Genomic DNA, 20,211 nt, shown 5'->3' on the forward strand with positions numbered 1-20,211 from the left:
CATCCCTGCCCAGCTCTGCTGTGGCCTTAGGGAAGCATGGTCAAGGGACCCAAGGATCAGGAGTGGGAACCCCAGAGGTGGACGAGGCAGGAGGTGGACATGGACCCTGGTCTGGGAGGAATGGGGAAGCAGTTGACATGGCGGGTTGGGGCTCTTCCAGCCAGGTATGAGCAGGGCCCTGCACATCCGGAGAGGAAGGTGCCTCGCGTGGGGGCTGATGCTGGCCTGCAGGTGAGCATCTTAGTCAGAGGAGACGCTCTTCCTTCCCAGGCCATCACAATGCTCAGGGGAGTAAAAACCACAGGAGGCTGTATCTGCAGACCCAGGGGAACTCCTTCTGAATTGAGGTCCACCTGCCTCCTCCCTGTAAGACCCCTTCTCTTTAAGCCCAGCACAGCAATTGACCCTCAAGACAGTGGGCCTGGGTGCTTCCCTCCAGTGTGTGGGCACTCTGTCCCAGGTAGGGCCAGCTCATCACAAGAGCCCCTGTGAAGGTCCCAGGAAGAGTGACCAGAGTGAGTGGATTTGGGGGCCTTGGCCTCCCTGTCCATAGAGTGCCTGCACAGGGAGCTCTGGGAGAACCTGCCCATCTGAGCACAGGTGGACAGCAATGATGCAGGGGACACTGATTCTTCCCTGGGCCCATGGAGGTTCAGCCCTCTGGCTTGGCTGGGAGCTCCTGCAGGCTGGTGGAGTGTGCACACCTAGGACAGCTGGTGCAGTCTCCTCACTACAGTGCCCCATCAAGGTGACCCTGTCAGTCTTTGCTGAGAGTCAGATACACACGGGGACTTTGCACAGGCTGAGATCCTGGGTAGGCTCACAAGAAGGCAGAGCAAGTCAGATTTCTGCCCCAGAGGGAGAAGAAGCAGAGAGGAGTGGCTCATGTGCAGGCACTGCTCATGTGCAGGTACCAGATTGGAGGTGGGGGACACAGAGCCAGTGCAGACAGGGTCACAGAGCTGCCGGAGGTCACTCATGGGCAGCAGCTCCATAGAGCCAGGCCCAGCCCCATGGGACAGCAATGCCTCTACAAGCCCTTTGCTAAGCCGCATCTTCCGTGAGCTTCTGCTGAGCCCTCCTGGAGGCAGACCTGGGCCGGAGGAAACAGGATTGGAAGACCTATCAGAAAGGTGACTGTCATGTTTCCAAACTGCTGAAGTCCAGCTCTGTGGCCTCCTGTGGAAGCCAGTAAGGGGCGATGCCATCCTGTGCCCTTCAATAAAGAGGTCCAGCCAGGTGCAGTGGTGCACGCCTGTAATACCAGCAACTTGGGAAGCTGAGGGGGGAGGATTGCAAGTTTAAGGCTGGACTCAGCAACTTAGCAAGGCCATAAAGCAACTTAGCAAGACCCTGATTCAAAATAAAAATAGAAAAAGGGCTAGGGATGTGGCTCAGTGGTTAAGCATCCCTGGATTCAGTCCCCAGCACCAAAAAGAAAAGAAAGAGGTTCACACAGCTGCTTCCAGTCTTTGCTGAGAGTCAGATACACGGGGACTTTGCACAGGCTGAGATCCTGGGTAGGCTCACAAGAAGGCAGAGCAAGTCAGATTTCTGCCCCAGAGGGAGAAAAAGCAGAGAGGAGTGGCTAGTATGTACTCAGGCACACTCAGATGTGTGACTGTGCAGTCTGACGTGGTCTGGGTGTGTGTTGACTTTCAAAGGGACACAGCCTCATTTCTTGGTGGTATCACACAGTGGAGAGCAAGGTGCACCCAACTTGGAGTCTGCATTTGCCATGGCATCTCCTTGGGAACCATATTCTCCCTGGGCACCTGGGCTCTGATCTCAAGCAGGCCTGGGGTGCCAGCTCTCTGCCCATCTTCCACAAACAGGTGTGGGGAGGGGATCTCCAGAGAAGTGGCCCAGTCTGCAGCTGTCCTACCAGAAGGACTTAGCACTGCCTCAGTTGGGAGGTGTGGAGGCAGGAGGAGGGCCTGGTGGGTTTTCCTGGACCTCACCCTCTTGGTCCCCCAAATTTTTAAGTTAGTGCATTACAGGCATACATAATAGTGGGGCCAAATCTATTGCTCCTGTTGGTATCCATGTGCCCTGACTCGCACATGGCTTCTCTGGTGGATGAGGCTCATGTTTTGGGTGACAGAATCACAAGACCAGCCCTGCAGACCACGTGCCTCCTACCCTCTCTGGCAGAGGGGCAAATCCAAGACACACGTCCTAAGCCTTCTCCTCAGCTGTGAAATGGAGATGGAGCACTTTGGTCCCTGAGGAGCCAAGGGTGGTGGATTTCCTGGCCTCTGGTAAACATGAGTCTCCACCTGGGCCTAGAAGCTGCTTCAGGGTCCAGGTGGCACCCATCTTCTCTCACTCTGTGGCATGGGCCATCATGGAGCTGGTAGTGGTAACCCTGGAGAAGGCTTGTTCCCCGGCCCTGCCCAGGAAGGGGAAATGTGGGTGAGGTCTGGCTCAGAGGAGCTCACTCCTGGACAGGGCCCAGGCATCTCTGACTGTGCCCATGGTGCTCCAAGCTGCCCTCACCACACCTTGGTCCCAGGTCTTTGTGCCTCAAGGAGCAGACTCAGGACCCCCAAGACTGGGAATTACTGGAAAATGACCCTTTCTTCCAGAAGCTGCTCTGGGCTACAAAGGCATGGTGACTCGGGAAGCACTCTGTGAAGGTGACCTGGGCAGCGGTGATGCCTGACTGGTGTCCTGCTTGGTGTCTCAGGCAGGAGATATTTGAGTGAGTCCTGGCTCCTGTCCATCCCTCACTCTTTGCTTCAGTGCCACAGATGTGACCTGCAACCAAAGCTGACTCCTGAAGCATCTTTTTCACACCTCCCATTTCTGTTGAAGCATGACACTCATCGAGATGGGAGCAGAGATCAACAAACCCTGTCAGTGTTGTCAACCCAGGTGTGACAGTGCCATCTCCCTAAATTGCCACTAATCTGCCAAAGGCCCTGCTCTCCGCAACCTCCATAGCTGTTTTCTCACAGTCAGTTAACACTCGAGATCTCCCCTTCTGAGGTGTCACTGTTTGCCATTAGTAGGGAGGAAGGAGCAGGGAGCAGCTCGGGCTCATGGATTTGGGAAGCTGGAGAAGGCTGATTAGCTATTCAGGAAGAATAATCTTATTGAGAGAGTAAGAGCTGGATAAAGAATGCCTCTCCCTCCCAGCAACAATCTCCTAATTATGTTGTCAGCTTTCCGTTAATTTCTCCCCATGCCCGAGAAGCCATTTTCTTTGTTAAGAAAGAGATCTCCAGAATCTAAGGCTGTATGCTGATTTTTTTGTTTAAAGAATCTGTATGTATTAAACCAAACATTAAAAAATGATTGGTGTGCAGCATGATTGCTGGGCAGGCAGGCCTCACTAGGACTGGAGGCCGGACGCCCAGGGCATTCAGGAGCCAGCCGAGCCAAGGTGCAGATCAGAATTCCATGCAGTGCATGTGGTGCACCAGATTTTGCCTTGTGTCAAATGCACTTGCAGAAAGATGTGGCTTGATGTCAAGACCCACAGGGAGGGAGTTGCAGGTTTCTGAATGAAACAGACATTTCTGGGGATGGATATTCTTTGTAGAGGTGGAGAAGGAAGTACTAGTGTTGCTGGATGCTCTCCTGGACCCCTCCTCCCTGGAAGGGGAAGAAGGGAGAACAGGAGCTGCCTTCCTAGTCACAGGGGTGCCCTCAGAAGTGTACCCAAGTCTCCGACCTCTGGCAGAGGGCGTGGAGGGACAGGGGTGGTGGCTCCTCTGTGACTTGGTCCCCTGCTAGCAGGCACAGTGTCTCCAGGCATCTACTACCTGCTAATTTAAATAATGAACAGTGAGGAACTTTTGCTTAGCCTCAGCATGAACCAGGCACAGAGTGGGTATTAAAGAGTTCATTCCAGCAAATTCCATGAACATGCGCAAGGCAGGGCCAGTGCTCTGCTGGCCACAGTGGAATGCGCACTGTCTTGGGGTAGGCTCACCTGTCAGGGCCCCACACCATCTCAGGGTGACAGGCACTGTTTCCCTCTGCTGCAGGATTTGGGGCAGAGTTTGGCAAATGTGACAGTTAAACACCATAGACTCAGTGTGTCTGGGGGCTGCCATCAAACCCCCTGGTGTTTGAGAGATGGGCTGATTGAAGGGCTCCTTCCATGGCCAGCAGCCCACATGGTGAGATGACTCCACGGGACTGAAGAATGCAGTTCCAAGCTAACGCTCTATTTGTGGCCAGTTGCTTTTTCCTGAAGTGGACCTCGGCATCCCAGGGCCATGTCAGACACCAGCAGCCGATCCCCTGTTCCTTCCTGTGAACCTGGAACCTAGGCTGCCCACCACTCCTCTGGCCCGCAGAATGGCTGCTTCCTCACCTCGGTAGGCCTGAGGCTCCCCCAGGGCAGCAAGGAAATTCCATCTTTCCTGCCCTACGCACCTCTGCTACACTGCAGACTGCGGGGTACAGATGTGAAGCACGGACCCGTCCCCATTTCCTGGGGAGAACACACCTGCTGGAGTGGGGGCAGGGAGCCTGTGTTGGGATGGCTCTTTGTGGATGTGAAACTGGGGCTGGATGGAGTGTTCCAGGCAGAGGAAGGCAGTGATGTGGCCCTGGCACCTCCGCACATTTCCTAGAAGCCATGGTAAGCCAGTGCACACATGAAGCCCTGGTGGTTTTCATTGACTCAGGGAGGTGCGTGCTGGAGAAGTCCCACAGGAGAGGCCAGGGGACCCACTGTCTGGCCCAACCAGAGAGACGTGGACTCCTGGCACAGGGAGGGTGGGCTTCAGAGTACTGTAGGTGTACAATGGTCTGACAGGGGCCAGGTTGGTGAGTGGGGTCAGGGCCCAGGCAATAAGCCCAAGTGTTGGCCTGGAGCGTCAGGTGGAGCCTTCTGTTGAGGACAAGCAGAGAGAAGCCAGACTCCCAAACACAGTGGCCTCTTCAATGTGGCACTACAGGACCCCCCGAATGATGATCAGTGCAGAGTCTGCAGGAGGCAGTAGAGACACAAGCACAAGCAAAGCATGTTCTTTGTCTTCAAGAAGTGAGTAGCAAAATCTCCAGGAAGTGTCCAGGTGCATAGAAGCCAGAATGGATGCCAAGTCGGCCCTTCCCACCTGAGCCACCAGGACCAGGTGTCTTACCACTCTGTGCCTGGTCTCCAAGACTACAAAGAAGTGCAAGCACTGATTTCAGGGGTTTTATTAGGCACAGGGAAAAGAGCCTGGCACATAGTAGATGCTCAGTAAACTGATTTTGTTTTGACTTGCTGGATCTGATCCAGAGGACCTTCTGCTCACTCATTTCCATTTTGCTTCTCTTCTCTCATTTCCTTGTTTTGAGGGGTGCTGCTGGCACAGGATTCAGAGGGCGCCAGACACACCTCCTAGGAAGTTCCCTTCTTATCAGCTCTGACCTCAGTCTTTTCATCTGGGCCGGACAGGGAGCCAGGAGGGAGCTGCTCTGCAGGACACCCAGGCCTCAGGGTAGGAGGGGCTTCACCCAGCCACTTCCACAACCCCTTGGTGATGGTAGGGACCCTGCGGTGTTTCCTACTGACTCTGGCCCCAGGGGCATGTGAGTACACCTGTTCCTCACACATGTTGGTATGTATGAAAGGAAGGTTTCTGGAAGGGCAATTTCTGATTCAAAAAGTATGTGATGTGCATTTTAAATCTTTTAGAAGTTGAATTGTCCAACAAATTAGAACAAATAAAAAATTAATTAAAAGCAGTTGGATTGACACATTGTAGCTGCACCTATTTCTGGGGATCCAGTGTGACACACATGTACCTTGTATGATGATCAAGTCAGGGTCGCTGACATTGACGTCCCTTGAGGCATTTGTCATTTCTTTCTGTTTGGAGATGTCATGCTCTCCTGTTCCAGGTGTGAACTACCCAGTAAGCCATCACGACTTCTGTCCTTCCTGTGCTGTGGAGCTCTAGAACCAGTGGCTACCTGCCTGGGTCAGGCACTGTCCTCTGAACCTCCTAGCCATGGACCACATGCTCTCCAGCCTCCCTGCCAAGGCCCATAGAGGGGGCCTCCCCACACCTGCCTCCACTCCAGCCAGCGGACCCCACTTTCTGCTCTCGGCCAGCCAGAGGGAGGCAGGGGTACCTCGCTTGGGCCTCCTTCCTGTTTCTCTTCCTACGAGCAAAGCAGCTGATTCACCTGGGAGAGATGCTTGTTTCATTTTCTATGAACCGTCTGCATGTGTCCTGTGGCAATTTATTCTACTAGTTGGCTGGTCTTTTGCTTATTGATTTGTAGAAGATCTTTATCTACTAGACAAATTAGTACTTTGTAATATGAATTCAAATATTTTGATCCAGTTAGTCATTTGTTCCCTCTCTTTGTTTCCATTTCTTTTTGTAATTCAGAATTCTCAGATTTTTAATGTGAGGGTAGGCAAAGATTTCTTGAGTGTGACACCAAAAGGAGAAAGGAGTTCTTCATCAGAATGAAGAACTTCTGCCCTTCAGGGACTCCATCTGAACAGAGGGAGGATAATATTTGCAAATCGTATATCTGATAAAAGACATGCATCCAGAGCACACAGAGGACTCTTAAATTCAATAATAAAAAGATAGATGACCCAGTTTAAAAATGGGTGAAAAATTTCCATAGCATTCCATCAAAGAAGGTACAGCATTAGCTGGTGACAATTTAAAAGATGTCATCATCATGTGACTCAGCAAAGTGCAGATCAAACCAGGTGAGACAGCTCCACTCCCTTAGGCTGGTGGGACTACTAAAGATAAACCCAGACAGTAACAAGTCCTGGTGTTACTGTCCACATGAGAGACCAGGTGCTCCTCCACCTCTGGGGACATGCTGGCGATTCCCATAACCGTTGGGCCTGGTGCTCTGACCATGAGGAATGAAGGTCCAGGGCCAAATTCTCAGTGTGCAGAGCAGTACTGTTCTTATGGTCCAAACTGCAAGATGCCCAAGAGCCCCCAGCAGACACACGGACACAGGTGTAGATCCAACTTCTGAAATCCCACTTGGGTCAGTGTCCTGGAGAATCACCTCCTTCCATAGCTATCTGGAGTGCCATAGTCCTGCATGGCTGTGGCTGTCTCTGGACCATGACCCTTTGCCTATCTCTTTCTGTGACAGTACCATACTGTGTCTGTCACTGGAACTGCTGAAATAGATTCTACAGCTTCACATTCCTGTGCTGCTTCTACTTCTCAGAAACTGACTTCTTGCCGATTTTCTTCTCCACATGAAATATTGCGTCAATGTATTTGGGTTCAGATGACCCTGTTGTGTTCTGGGGTGCTGCAACCTCACATGCGTTAGATGGTGCATGTTGTCATGGACAGCAGACAGTTTCGGGGTCCCACAGCAGGGACCAGAGAAGCCACCTCTGCCAACAGCAGTGACTCAGGGTCACAGATGCCCTGTGGGGAACTGATTACAGGATGAAGCTTGGCGACTGTGGCTTCATTTATGATCCTAATGTCTGTGAAACTGCTCAGCTCCACATGTAGGCATGTCAAACATTTAAGGAGTGTCCATCTAAAACTAGTAACACGTGGTTTATTAGCCCTGAATTTACATAACTTGTTCCTCTTAACATTTGAAGCAAGATTTTCAGCACCCTGTTCAGACCCCTGGAGCAGTACCCAAGGATCTCCAGTCCTGCCCTCCACCTTCCAGGAATAGTGGGGCCTTGTGGGCAGGTCACTGCATAATGAGGTTGTCCCCTAAGCAGGAACAGTCTTCCCATGGGAACTGAAGGCCTTCCAGGAACCCAGGCCTGATGCAGAGACATCCTGAGCAACAAGCAGAGACTGCACCCCTACTGGGAGGGATTTCTCCAGAGCCTCACAGAACCAGAGCTGAGCAAGCCACCTGCCAGACCATCACGCAGCCTCTGGCCCCACCTCAGTCCTTCTTCTCTCAGCCTACAACTCCTGTTAGCACCCACGACAGAGTGGAGATGCTGATCTCCCTTCGTCTTCCCTATGCTGCCATATCAATTAAAGTTCCTTTCCTGCTTCTCGCCATGACATTCCTGCTTGGTTTTTGGGGTGAGTGGCAGGACCTGGTTTGTTGGGACCCCTACAGTTGGGCCTCTGGGCTGGACTCTGGAACAGTCTGAGCCTATCCTAGGAGCCAGTGCTTCCCCTTTACTTAAGTCTTGCTTTATGTCCCCAGCATTGTCCTCATGTAGATATTGTAGCTTTATCTTCTACTTAAATATGTCCTTTAAGGCCTACATTGTCCCCAAGGTGTGAGCCAGGTGGTTCTGGGAGGAGGAGCACACACGCGTCGCCTACTGTCCATGTCCTGCCTGGTTGCTGACCAGCCACCACTCAGCCCCTTCCTCTGGAAGCCGCCCTTGCTCTGTTGTCAGAGGGGTGGCAGAAGCTGGTGCTGGGCTGCCAGGCAGGCTGGAGCACGTGAGGGGGCTGAAGGGCCTCAGAGCCAGTTACCGTGCAGACCGAGCTCCAGGGCCCCCTGGGGGGTTTCTGGATGGCCGCCTGGACCCCCATGGCCCTGGCACACACCTGGGTCAGGAAGGGGTCTTGCAGCAGAGCAGAAGCTGCCATGCCTGTGGTCAGCATGGGTGCCGGGGCTGAAGTGGCTCGCTCTGCATATGACTTGGCTGCACAACCAGCGTGGGCTTAAGGGTGTCCACAGGGCACCCATATGTCTCCTGTCCTGAGTGCGGAGGCTCCTCAGTTCCCCTGTTTGCTTCTCCACAGGCCCAGCTCCATGAGCAGCCATGATAAATGGTGCTAGGATGGACAGGGGCCACCTGGGAGCTGCCCCCCAGCAAGGAAGAGGAGTGTGGGGAGAGCTGGTCCCTGACTCAGCTCTACCCACCTACAGGCCAGGGTGCCCAGGCCCCTTGGCACTCTGGAGGCACCTGGCCTCACCTGTAGCCTGTGCACTGTGCCCCTCTGGGCCCCTGGGCCTCTGTCCTCACTCAAGGCTTATACTGTCAGGTGAATGGAGCCACCATGTACCAGAGCCACCTTCCAAGCCTCTCTGTGACCCATTTACTGTCTGGACAACAGGAGGTGAGTTCCTGTATCATCCTGCTGCACAGTCAGGGAGCCTGTGGCAGGAAGAGTGAAGTACTCAGGAGAGGAATCGTGTTTTGCCTGGGCAGGGTAGCTCCAGGACCCGCTGCACAAAGGACTGTGATCTTTGTTGCCCATTTAGGTAAAGGGGGTGCTAGGCCCCAAACTGAGTGATTGGGGACCTCACAAGTCACCCCAGGGGTACAGCAGGCCTTCTGGGGAGTGGGGAGGAGCCAGGAGGGCCACGCCTGCCCTGGCCAAGCAGAGTCCACCATGTGTGCATTTCTGGGCTCAAGTGCTACAAGTCCTTCCACAGGCAGACCTGGCCCCAGGGTGATATAACATGGGGCTGTCAGCCGTTTGTCCCTAGATGGGGCTGGATGGAGTGAATCACCTGGCACTGAAGGTAGAGGGAAAATAAGAGCCAGGCAGAGGCCAGAGGGGCTGGCTTGGCTCCCCCCAGGCTTTGCCAGTGGCATGAGGCAAGACAGGCACCTCACCTGGTCAGAGTGCTGCCTGTTCAGGGAACAGGCCTTGCAAATGTGGAGCCCAGAGCAGAGGAAGGAGGCCAGGCAGGAGCGGAGCCTGTCCCTCATCCTTGGCTTCCTCGAAGGCCCACCCCTCAGCTGGCCCACCTCTCGGCTGGCCCTGATTCACAGGCACAGCCACTCTGGCTACCTGTGGCTTCCCTGCTCACCTTGGCCCCACACCAGGATAGTCCCTTACAGAACACACCCAGGAGGGCCAGGAGCAAAGGGAAAGTGCGGGTTCGTGCCCCAAGTCATTGCACAGAATGCCAGGCGACCTGTGATTGTTTCCATGGCTGCTGCCACTTGGCCACTTCTGGTCTCAGCTACTCTTCGGGTGTCTGGTGAAGAGGGGCTTTCTCCATGGCCCAGCCCTCACTCATTCTCCCACACACACTCAGGCATACCTGCACACGCTCCCTGAGGCCCTTAGTGCAGAGCACATCTGTGCTGCCTGGAGCTGGGGTGCAGGTGGAGGCGGTTCTGGGAGGCTGCTTGGTGGGGCTCTGGGTGCTTCATGCCTCAGGACTGCAGGCTGGTGCACTTGAGAACCTGCATGCTCTTCACTCACTTTTCTTTAATGGTGAAACAACTCCCCTGGTTCTGTCTCTGTGGCCTGAGGTGGTTTCCATATGCTGAATCGCACCCATCCAGGCTGGGCTCCATGCTGAGGCCAGAGCTGTGTCTCTTGACGATGTTTCCAAAGGGCAGCAGGACCAACACCCCCACAGTCTTCTCTGACCCCTCCCCTTAAAAGCCACGTGGACATGAGGTCCAATTTAGGCTAGGGCAGGCTGGGAATCTCCCCAGGTCAGGACTGGTGGACAGGCCATTTCAAAATGCTCCCCAGCTGTTAGGAACAAACCCCAGGTCCATGGTCTAGAACCGGCTAGCAGGGCACCTGGAGAAGAGATTGGGCAGGTCCACCTCAGGGAGCCTGGTCTAATAGACCCACCAGGACATCTAGAGGCAGATAAGCTACACTCTGGGCAGACAGGCACATGCTGCTCTGAGTCACCCATAGTAGTGTCCTCGGGAGCATGAGCAAACTCCTCCTGGCCTCAGCTCTGCGCCCTTCTAGATGAATGGGGCACCACTGGGGCAAGTGAGGGGCATCTCTTCTGCTGGCATTCACAGTGATGTCCTGCAGAAAATCTAGTGTGGCTGGAGAGACCACCAGGGATGCAGCACAGGACATGGGCTGTTTGTGCATTGTTGACATCTCTGCACACAGACCACAGGCTCACCTCTGGTCCTGGTACTCAGACTCTTGAGACCCCCAAATGGTAGAGAGGGGAGAGCTGCAGCCCAGCCACACCCCACCCCACCTGCTGGCTGTGCTCAACCAGGGCCTCCTGATGCAACAGGTCTGGTGACCATGTCCAGAGGGAGGTGACCACACTAGGCTGTCTCCCTGGGCCCCTGGGTGGCCCTGACCCCATGACCCTGGCCCTCCTCCTGTTTTTTCTTCCTCGAAACCTACCACCACCCTGTAAGCCAAGCTCTCCCTCTTGGTGGCGAGTCTAAGGACCAGAGTTCTGGAGGGTCCCAGAACTTAGAAGAGTCACTGGCCTGCATAGAGTGCTTAGTGAAGATTGTTGAGAGGGAGGGACAGAGGGACAGAGAGGCAGGAAAGAGGAAGAAAGGATGGGACAACTGCTGCTCTTCATGAGAGGAGCCCAGAGCAACTGCCACAGCATGGGCATCAATCCATTCCAGGGAAATCCAAGTTTGTCGACTGTACTAGGTGCTCCAGCAAGCAATTACAGTCAGAAGTGTTTTTCCACCAAGGTATATAATGACTCATGCTGAGAATGTAATTAAAATATTGTGGTAGTTTAAAAATAATACACTATTAAGATAATACACCAAAATCGCTAATTCAGGAGTGCTTCCTGCCCTGATTGCATGTGGCTGACGGTACATCAAAAGCTTTCATGTGAGCACCACGCTTCACAGAAACGCTTTGCTGGGATGTGTACTGGATTCCAGGTGTCTGACAATTGAGAATTTCTATACCCCCAGAAGCATCCAAGCAGAGTCTCAAGTTGACTCGGGTTTTAAAGTGTGGGCCTTGAGACACAGCAATGCTCCTCAAAGTGCCCTTTCTGGACAGTCCCAGCAAGGGTGGGGCTGAGTCCTTCCTGGAAGCCTCTGCCTCTGTCCTGTGGGCTGGGCAGGCCAGGATTCCAGGTTATGAAGGATGCTGAGTCCTGATCTGCCAGGGAGGAGGGCCAGTGTGGTCCTGGCCAGCAGAGTGCGTGACACCCATACCTGCCTCCATCTCAGGGAGGAGGAGGTTCTGTCCTCATCAGTAAGGACTGGCATTCTTCCCTTGTTACAGGGTCTTGGAACTGTGATTCCACACCAGCACTAACAGTCATCATGGACACGAGAACTGCCTTCTCCAGGTCCTCCAGCTCCCTGTGTACCCTCCTTACAGGAATGCCAGTCAGACCGCAGCAGACCCACCTGTTCCAGTATAATCTCATCTTAGTTCACCAAGTTCCACGTTTTTGATTTTCTGAACTTTTCAGTGAAATGGACACAGGTACATTAAAATAAATTAGAAATCATAATCCAGAGCTTATTATATCTTTTATTATTGTTAGTATTAATAATGAAGCCCAATCCCTCTCTTCAGGCACTGCTGCTTTGGCCTCCAGGCCTGCCCACCAGGGAGAGTGAAGAGGAAGCCTAGTCTTATCCCAGAAGCCTGGGGGAAAGCAGAAGACTGGATCCACCTGTGAAGTTTCATCCACTGGCCAGAAGGAGCAGCACTACTTTGAGCCACATGGAGAAGCCACTGGAAATTCCCTAATGAGAGGCAAGCGGTCAAGGTCTCTTTCCCCACAGAAGACCAGAGATTCCTTCAGTCTGCTCAGCTCTTGTTAGAAAAGGACCTGAAGCATGCATAGTCATCAGATAATTCAGCCATTCATACCTGTCAGAAATGGTGCCACAGTGCCATCCTGCAGCACCAGTCAGGCACACTGAGAAGTCCACAGCCCACACCCACCTCCACTCTGCCTTCCTTCCTCAGCCTGCAGAGAGGGCCCTTCCTGTTCCATTCTGTCTCCCTGAGTTTCTGCTGCACTTCCTTGCATGTCTCTCATGGACCTAACGTTCCCTTGCTGCTGGCCTCTCTGAAGCTGTTTCTGGCCACAGAGCATGGCCCAGGGCCCATTCCTCACCCTACTCACTGCCTTTGCCCCTGGTGGGACTGGCGCTGTGGTCAGTACACAGGCTGCAGAAGTGCTTTGCTCTATTCCTGCCATTGTGAGGGCTCACTCAGTCTTTCTTGCTTGCTCCTGGCAGGCCGTGCTGTCCCTTCCTGCTCCTGCTTGGCCCTGCTGCTAGTGACAGGGTCCTTCAAGGTGCTCATGCTTCCACCTGCTTCATGAGAGGAATGTGGACCTTCTCCTGGACATGGCACTCCCTGCTCTGGTAGGCCTCAGGTGAGCTGATCCACTTGGACTGCATGTGCCCATCTACCATGCCCGTGGCCTCCACCACACTGAGTCCCTGCTGACTCTCCTTGGCACCTGCACTTGCCACTCCAACGGCCACCCTGCGATTTTGGCCAGGTAGGTTTCCTGTGCTTGCTGGCTCCTCCCAGGCTGCTTTGCCCCTGGTGCTTCCTCGAGCGTCTGCCCAGAAGAGTACTCTGAACACTGAGCACTGGCAGGTGGCCTCCGCTCAGCTCCTCCTCTAAAATGTGTGGGAGTCTTGGATTGCACTCCTCCCTGCATCAGCTGCAGGTACCATTCTAGAACTTTCTGGCTTTCAAATTCATTAGTGATGAGAAACTCAAGGCCCCTCCAAGGTGCCCTCCTGTGTTGCTCACTTCCTCCTTAGCTCTGAATGCCCTTGGTGTTTTGGATTCCTCTCTTCCTTCCTGGAGAGCCTGGCAGGGCCCCTCTGGCCTGGCTCCCCAGATTGGAGGATCATCTCCAGCTCCATGTGTCTCTCATCCTCCCTCTGGCTCCTACTTGTCCCAGTAGCCCTGGCCATGGTCCTCATCCTCTCCTCCCACTCCCCACATTCTTGGGCGTGTCTGTGTGAACCCCTACACCACAGCACTGGTTCCCCAGAGACCATTCTCAGCTCCACATGTCTGGTGACTTTCCCCAGTGGGAAATCAGGTGTGTGCACTGAAGTACGTCACATGTGGGGTCCGGCCTCTGCGTGATCCCACTGTCCTCATTCCTCCACCCCTGCAAGTTGTGCCCTCAGAGGCCTCATCTGCAGTCCAGGGGATGGGTGGACCTCTGCCTTGGTGGCCCGCTCTGTCAGTGAAAGTCTGCCATCCGAGGGTACTCACAACTCTAGTTCAGGAGTAGTGGACAGTGCAGCCACCACAACCCCAGGCAATGTGGGCCTCGACCAGGGTCCTTCCCAGGCACTCAAGCCTGTGACAGTTGCAGGAGGCCCCTGTGTCCCATAGACACCAAGGGCAGGCGAGAAAGTCCCATGTTGATTCCCAGGACTCCAGTGGAGTCTGCCCTGCCCCACCTCCCAGACACCTGTCCATTCCCCAAGGAGTCCCTCAGTTAATAGACAGAGTCACTAGAGTGCCATGTCGATTCTTCTGGGTGGTGGTCAGGCTGCCCCTTGGAATTTTCATTTATTTTCATGATCCTTCTTCAAATTAGAGCCCCAGGTAGGTGGGTTTACACTTGATCAGTAATGATGGCTAAGTGCGACTGCGTCTGTGCTGGTCTTGAGTGGGCATGGTGTCCCAGGCTGGGCTAAGTAACCACAAGACTTAACTTCATTCTCTCAACACTCATGAAGCCTAGTGAATTTGGATTGTGGTTTTCAGTTTCCAGAGGGTGAGATGGTTGTGTCAAGAAGCTAAGAAAATTGCCCCAGATCTCAGGAGACGGCAGCCAGGCTAGCGGCAGCCCAGGCTTCACTGCCTCCCAAGTTGGGAGCAGTTTTGTATCACTGACGCACTTGGCTGTCACCCGCCCAACATGTCCCTTTGCACGTTGTCTGGTATCTGTCCATCCCTGGACCAGTCACACAGGGTGGTGTCTCATCTGCTTCTTTACTGTTATGGACCCGACAGACCTTATAGGCCAGGTGTACATGTGGGCCAACTCAGCCCTGCTCCTAGGGAGCCTGGCTTCCACTGCCCTCCAGTTAGCTGCCGTGCTGACCCTCCACACAGCAAACAGAGTGGGGCACCGGATGTGGGGCATTCATCAGGCCACTGTGAATGTGGGCAGACACCCTGGATCCCTAGTCCTGCAGGGCAGAGAAAGGGGCAGGCAGAGCCCAGGGAGCCAGAGCTTGGACTGGCTGCCTGACCAGCAGTCTGCCAGAGAGCAGTCCCACCAAGCACCCACACCCAGTCCAGGGTTCCAGAAGGAGATTCAGACACCTCGTGGGGCAAGCAAGGCAGGTGCATGTGGGACCCCATGGGATAGAAAAACCGGGCTGAGCTGAGAGCCAGCAGATATCTTGGTGGGTGAGGGAGTAAGCAGCAGATTGTGACCTAGAAGTGGGACCAAGGGCAGCAGAGCCATTGCTCTGCAGTCTGTGCCAGTGGGACCCCTGGGAGAGACAGGTGGGCTGAGCAAGCCCCACCTGGCCACCAGTCGCTCTAACTGCTGCTCTGCTCTGGCACCACACTCTCCCCAAGGCTTCTACCCACCCGCAAGGTAGACTGTGTGACCCCAGCCAGGCCACAAGCCAGGGTCTTCTGGAGGAAGGAGGCCATGCTCCCTGCACTTGTCCCCTGGGGCACTCAACCCTTGGTGACAGTGTGTGTTGGAAGGTGCAGGGAAGAACCTCTGTGTCCTCCCAGGGGGAGGAAATGGGAGATTGACAGTGATGACAAATATATTCTGAGATTAGGAGTGGCGTGTCTTTCCTCATCAATTTCTATTCTTTGGGTCATTAAAAATTAAATTTTAAGTGGAAAGATGTTCACTCAATCAGAGCAGGCCTGAGAGCCATGGTCAGCCAGGGTGTGATCCACTGGCCTGCTGCCTGTGAGGGGGATGTCTCCAAAATGGCATGTTGGCCTTCAGAGTGCCGTTCAAGCACCACGTCACTGTCCTGGGGCAGGCTCTGAGTTTGTCTCTCCTCCAGCCCTCCCAGGGCAGGCTCTGAGTTCAGGTCTCCCCCAGCCCTCCCGGGGCAGGCTCTGAGTTTGGGTCTCCTCCAGCCCTGGCCTATAACCCATGGCTCCCATCCTGTGTCCTCATGTGCTCAGTAGATCTCAGAACTCACTGCTTCCGTGTCCACCCCCCAGGCAGAGGCAGGTGGCACACGTGATCAGAAGGACCTTTCTAACCTGTCTGGGTGGAAAGAAAGTGGACAGCTGCTCAGTTGGGTCCACACCATGCCCCTGAAAAGCTCCTGGTAGCTGGCAAGGGTATCCTCTCCCCCAGATTCAATCCCTTTCAGAGTTTCCATCTTACCCTGGACAAAGTGGTGCCCACTCTTCACCTGCCCTGGACCCCTGGGTTCTGTGACCCTCATCTGTATTTCCAGACCTTATGGGACAAGCTTCCCAAGAATTTCTCTTGAGCACCATCTCTGGGCTGGTCCCATGTCTGTGACCCCTTGCCTGCTTTTGAGTTGAATTCCTGGAGGTGACAAACACTAGAGCAAAGCCACTCAGAGGGGTGAGGCTTGGCTGGCGAGTTTCAGAGGTTGCAGCCACGACTGTGGCTCCCCGGCCCCTGAGGCCAGGCCCAGCATGGTGGCAGAAGGGTGTGGTGGGAGAAAGCCAATCAGCTCAGGCGGCAGGGAGGCAAAGCAGAGGGAGAAAGGAGAAGTGAAGGGGCTGGACAAACCCTGCCAGGGCATTCCCCCATGACCCACATCCCCCAGGTGAGTCCCACCGTCCAGCCATCCATTCAGATTATCAATCTGGTAGAAACACAGGGCGCCACATCGCACTGCTCGGAAGCACAGAGGCTCGGAAGGCAGACCGACTCCTGCAGAAGGGCGTGCCACCACACCAGTCTGGCCAGCAAGCACACTGGGCAGGCAGTGCACCCACTTTTAGCCCTAAGGCAGCACTGCCCCTGGCTCTGCTAGGAGGAGGAGCTCAGGGTGACAATGGGTGCATTCAACTAATTTTAAAATTGGGGCCAACAAAAGGAAGGGCTGTAGTTAAAATGGCTGCAACTGGACATGGCCTGGGGAGCTCAGAGGGGCCCTGACTGGACCTTACATTACAATTAGGGCTAAATGCCATGTTCTGAAAATGGACCTCCAGACTTGCTATTTCTCATGCATCAAATGGTATTACCTGAAACTGAGGTCAGAGCCTCCTGATCCAGTCATTTCCCAGAGCCCCACTGCTGGACCTTTGCCACCCTTGGGACAAAGACTTCAACAAGAGACTTTGGGCACTCCAGATGAAAACCACAACAGGCCACATGAGCCAGCCTGCTTCCTCTGCCTGTGAGTCACAGTGGGTCCCGGTACGCTACACTTCCAGCCCCTGCCACCCAGGTGAGCCTGCCTCCAGGTCAGAAGCCTCATCCCAGGGCTGTGGTTTCTGTCCTCCTCCCTTTGGGCTCTGCTCGGTCCTCCCAGCCCAGCACTCGAGGGATAGGTTGGCATGCTTACAAGTCCTCCTCTGACTACTCAGGGACTTCTGTGGGGAACAGGGTCAGCACCAAGGGTTCCCCAGATCTGCCTTTAGGGCAGCATACCCCAGACCCCCCCACACCCTTGCTTCCCTCTCCTGCATTACCAGCAAGTTCTCTTCTGGCACTGGACTGTCCATTCCTGGGAACAGACTGGTCCTCCCTGCAGAATCCCTGTGCAGACAGGTTCTGCCTTCCAAGCGCTAAAACCACCAGCGATTGAAGGACTTACAAAGGAGCTAACAGCAGTGGTGACTTGGGATTTCCTCTGTGGCCTCCTTCATCAAGCCCAGCACTGTGAATGCCAGGGACAGAATTTGGCCTGAAAACACAGATGGAGGGGCTAGAGGGAACGCCTTCCTGGGTCCCAGGGCAGGGGGCTCTGTGGCTCACAACCATGCAGCTTTGCAGGGAGGCTCCCCCAGTGCCCTGCCTGTGTGAGCTCAGGTCCCTGTGTGGTGGAGCTGGGGGCCTGACAGGTTGAGCTGGGGCAGCCTCCACAGACCTCAGCAGCCAGTCCTTGTGACCACACCAGTGAAAACACAGAGCTACATATGGTATAGGGATGGCATGGCCCTTGTCGGAGCACCTTGAAAAGAGGATGGCATGTGCTCACAGGCTGGAGTTTCTAAGGAAACTGAGTCCTTCATTCACGCCTTGATTTCCTTTTCTCTCCTAGACCAGTTCATTACCTTTTGGATAGCACCAGCAGGCTCCTCTGTGGGGACCTGGGCACTGGTTGACAGGTGGTCGTGACACAGCTGGTTGTGGGGGATATGCTGGCACTTATCTGAAAAGCACAGTGTCCCTGAGGGGTCATCAGTAGCTGCAGCTGCTGGGTTTAAAGTACCAGACTCCACTTTTCCAATACTTCTCTACTTTAGTTAGGTCCAGGATTTTAAGTAATAAGTCCCTCGAGGGATTACAGTTTTCTGCAGCCTGGAGCAGACTGTGCACTCAGATCTCACCTCCTAGATCTTGCCCGTTTGGATCAGGTTCCCACGGTCTCAGCTGTGTGGCTCCTGCATTCTTCTGGGTGCACAGGCCTGATGTCTGCCCTTCACTGTCCCTTCCCTCCACCCACCTGTTCCTAGCCGGTTAGCCTATGTACCACCTGGAGCAGGGCTGCCTGGCCAGGCCCACGCCCTGCAGAGTTGGGGAGCTACCCCAGCCTCCCTTTACATATAGAGTAATGTGAGAGCCAGGTGGTTTCATCGTGTCCACACGAACCCAGGCAGTCTTAGATTAGACAGACGGAACCTGCTCACTCATCACTTCCTGAAGCCTCTATAAATAACAGGAAGTGGTCTTTTTTAAAGGACACAAACTCAGCTGGGCATAGTGGTACACACCTGTAACCCCAGATGGCAAGTTCAGGGTCAACCTGGCTAACAAGTCCCTGTCTCAACATAAAAGGGGCTGTGTTTATAACTCATAGGCAGAGTGATCACCAAACCCCAATGACCCCAAAAAAAAAGGAAAAGAAAAAAAGACACAAACTCAAGGCAGAAAAATGTGGGGCAGGGTGGAGTGGGCAGTGGGAACCAAGCTTTGGAAACTGGAGGCAGATCATGGGGTGGGCAGCTGGGAGCCCAGCTGACCTTGGGCGAGCCAGAAGCAAATTCATATGTGGATTCCAAAGAGGGACAGTATGGAAGCTGGGGCACGGGCACCCAGCAGAAGGATTGACTGGAGGTCTACTTCAGAGGCAGGTAGGTCCCCAGGTGCTCACCCTCCCCAGGTGGATGACCACACCCACCCCAGCCCAAGTCTGTGGGATGGAGAAGTGGCCTCTGACCCAGTCCAGGTAGACGCCAGGCCACAGAGTGTGGAAAGGAGACTTCCTACCCCTGGAACCTCCCACATCACAGTACTGGACACATCAGGTCTCTGGCAGGACATTGTAAGGCCCCTTTCTGGGGAGGCTGGCAGGCCAGGAGGAAAGACTTCAGATGCTTCTGGAGATCCCACAGTGACCAGAGAGCAGGATCATGATGAGACCGACAGGAGGTCCTCGACAGGAAATTCGAAGTCCAGGGGACAAAGGAAGGTGGCCTCCAAAATTTTGTGGGGAAAATAATTTCCTGTTAGATTTTTAACCCAAACTCTCAACAAAACAAAATCTTAATCAAACATAAAATTGCTCAAAAAATGTATTTCAGAAATGTGTGGGCTCCTTTCACTTAGCATATTTCATGATAGGGTGGGGCACTAGGGAAGAATAGGGTTTATTTTAGGTAGAGGGGAGTGGGGAGGGATGGGTGGAGGGTAGGAAGGACAGCAGAGTGAAAGACATCACTACCTGCATGAACAGAGTGATCCTACAACATGTACCATCAGAAAATGAGAGATTAACTATATTTATGTACAATCTATCAAAATTCACAAATACATTCTACTGTCATGTACAATTAGAACAAATAAAAAAAGAACAAAGAGGTGTGGGCTCCTCAGAGGTTCCTGAGCCCAGAGAGACAAAGACATGGGCTTCAGGAAGCTGAGAGCAGCCGCCAAGAGTGAGGTGTCAGAGGGGCAGGTGAGAAGAGGCTGCAGGAAGATAGCCTCCTGGGAGAGCTGGAGAGGACACTCACACCTGGGTGTGGGCCTGGGAACCACTGCTGTCCTGAGTCCAGGTCATGTGGGAGGGGGGCTCCTTGCTGCTCCCCACTGAGTCTGCAGCCCTGGGTCTGATTGCCCACCAGCTTGGCCCCGTCGCCCATGTGGAGGCCCCCTCGCCCATGTGGAGGCCAGCTGCCACCTCCCACCCTCCCCTGTGTGAGGTCAGGAGCTGGGCAGGCATGCTGCTCACAGTGTGGACATGCAGAATCCACCACGGTTTCAAGCCAGGGCCCTGGGTTTGGACGTGTGGGCCCTCTGGTCAGGCACCATGTTCACGTTCTCTCCTCACCCTGCACAGTGTGAATACATAACTGATAAAATACATTTGGAGTGTAAAGGAAGAATTGGCAGGTGCTGGGGTTCTCATTCTGTTGGGGAACACCCTGTGGAAGCATGACATCATGCTGGGCTTCTGGCACTTCCTGCCTTCTCTGTCACTCAGAG

This window comes from Sciurus carolinensis, unplaced genomic scaffold, assembly GCF_902686445.1.
Source record: "Sciurus carolinensis unplaced genomic scaffold, mSciCar1.2, whole genome shotgun sequence".
Taxonomy (NCBI): Eukaryota; Metazoa; Chordata; class Mammalia; order Rodentia; family Sciuridae; genus Sciurus; species Sciurus carolinensis.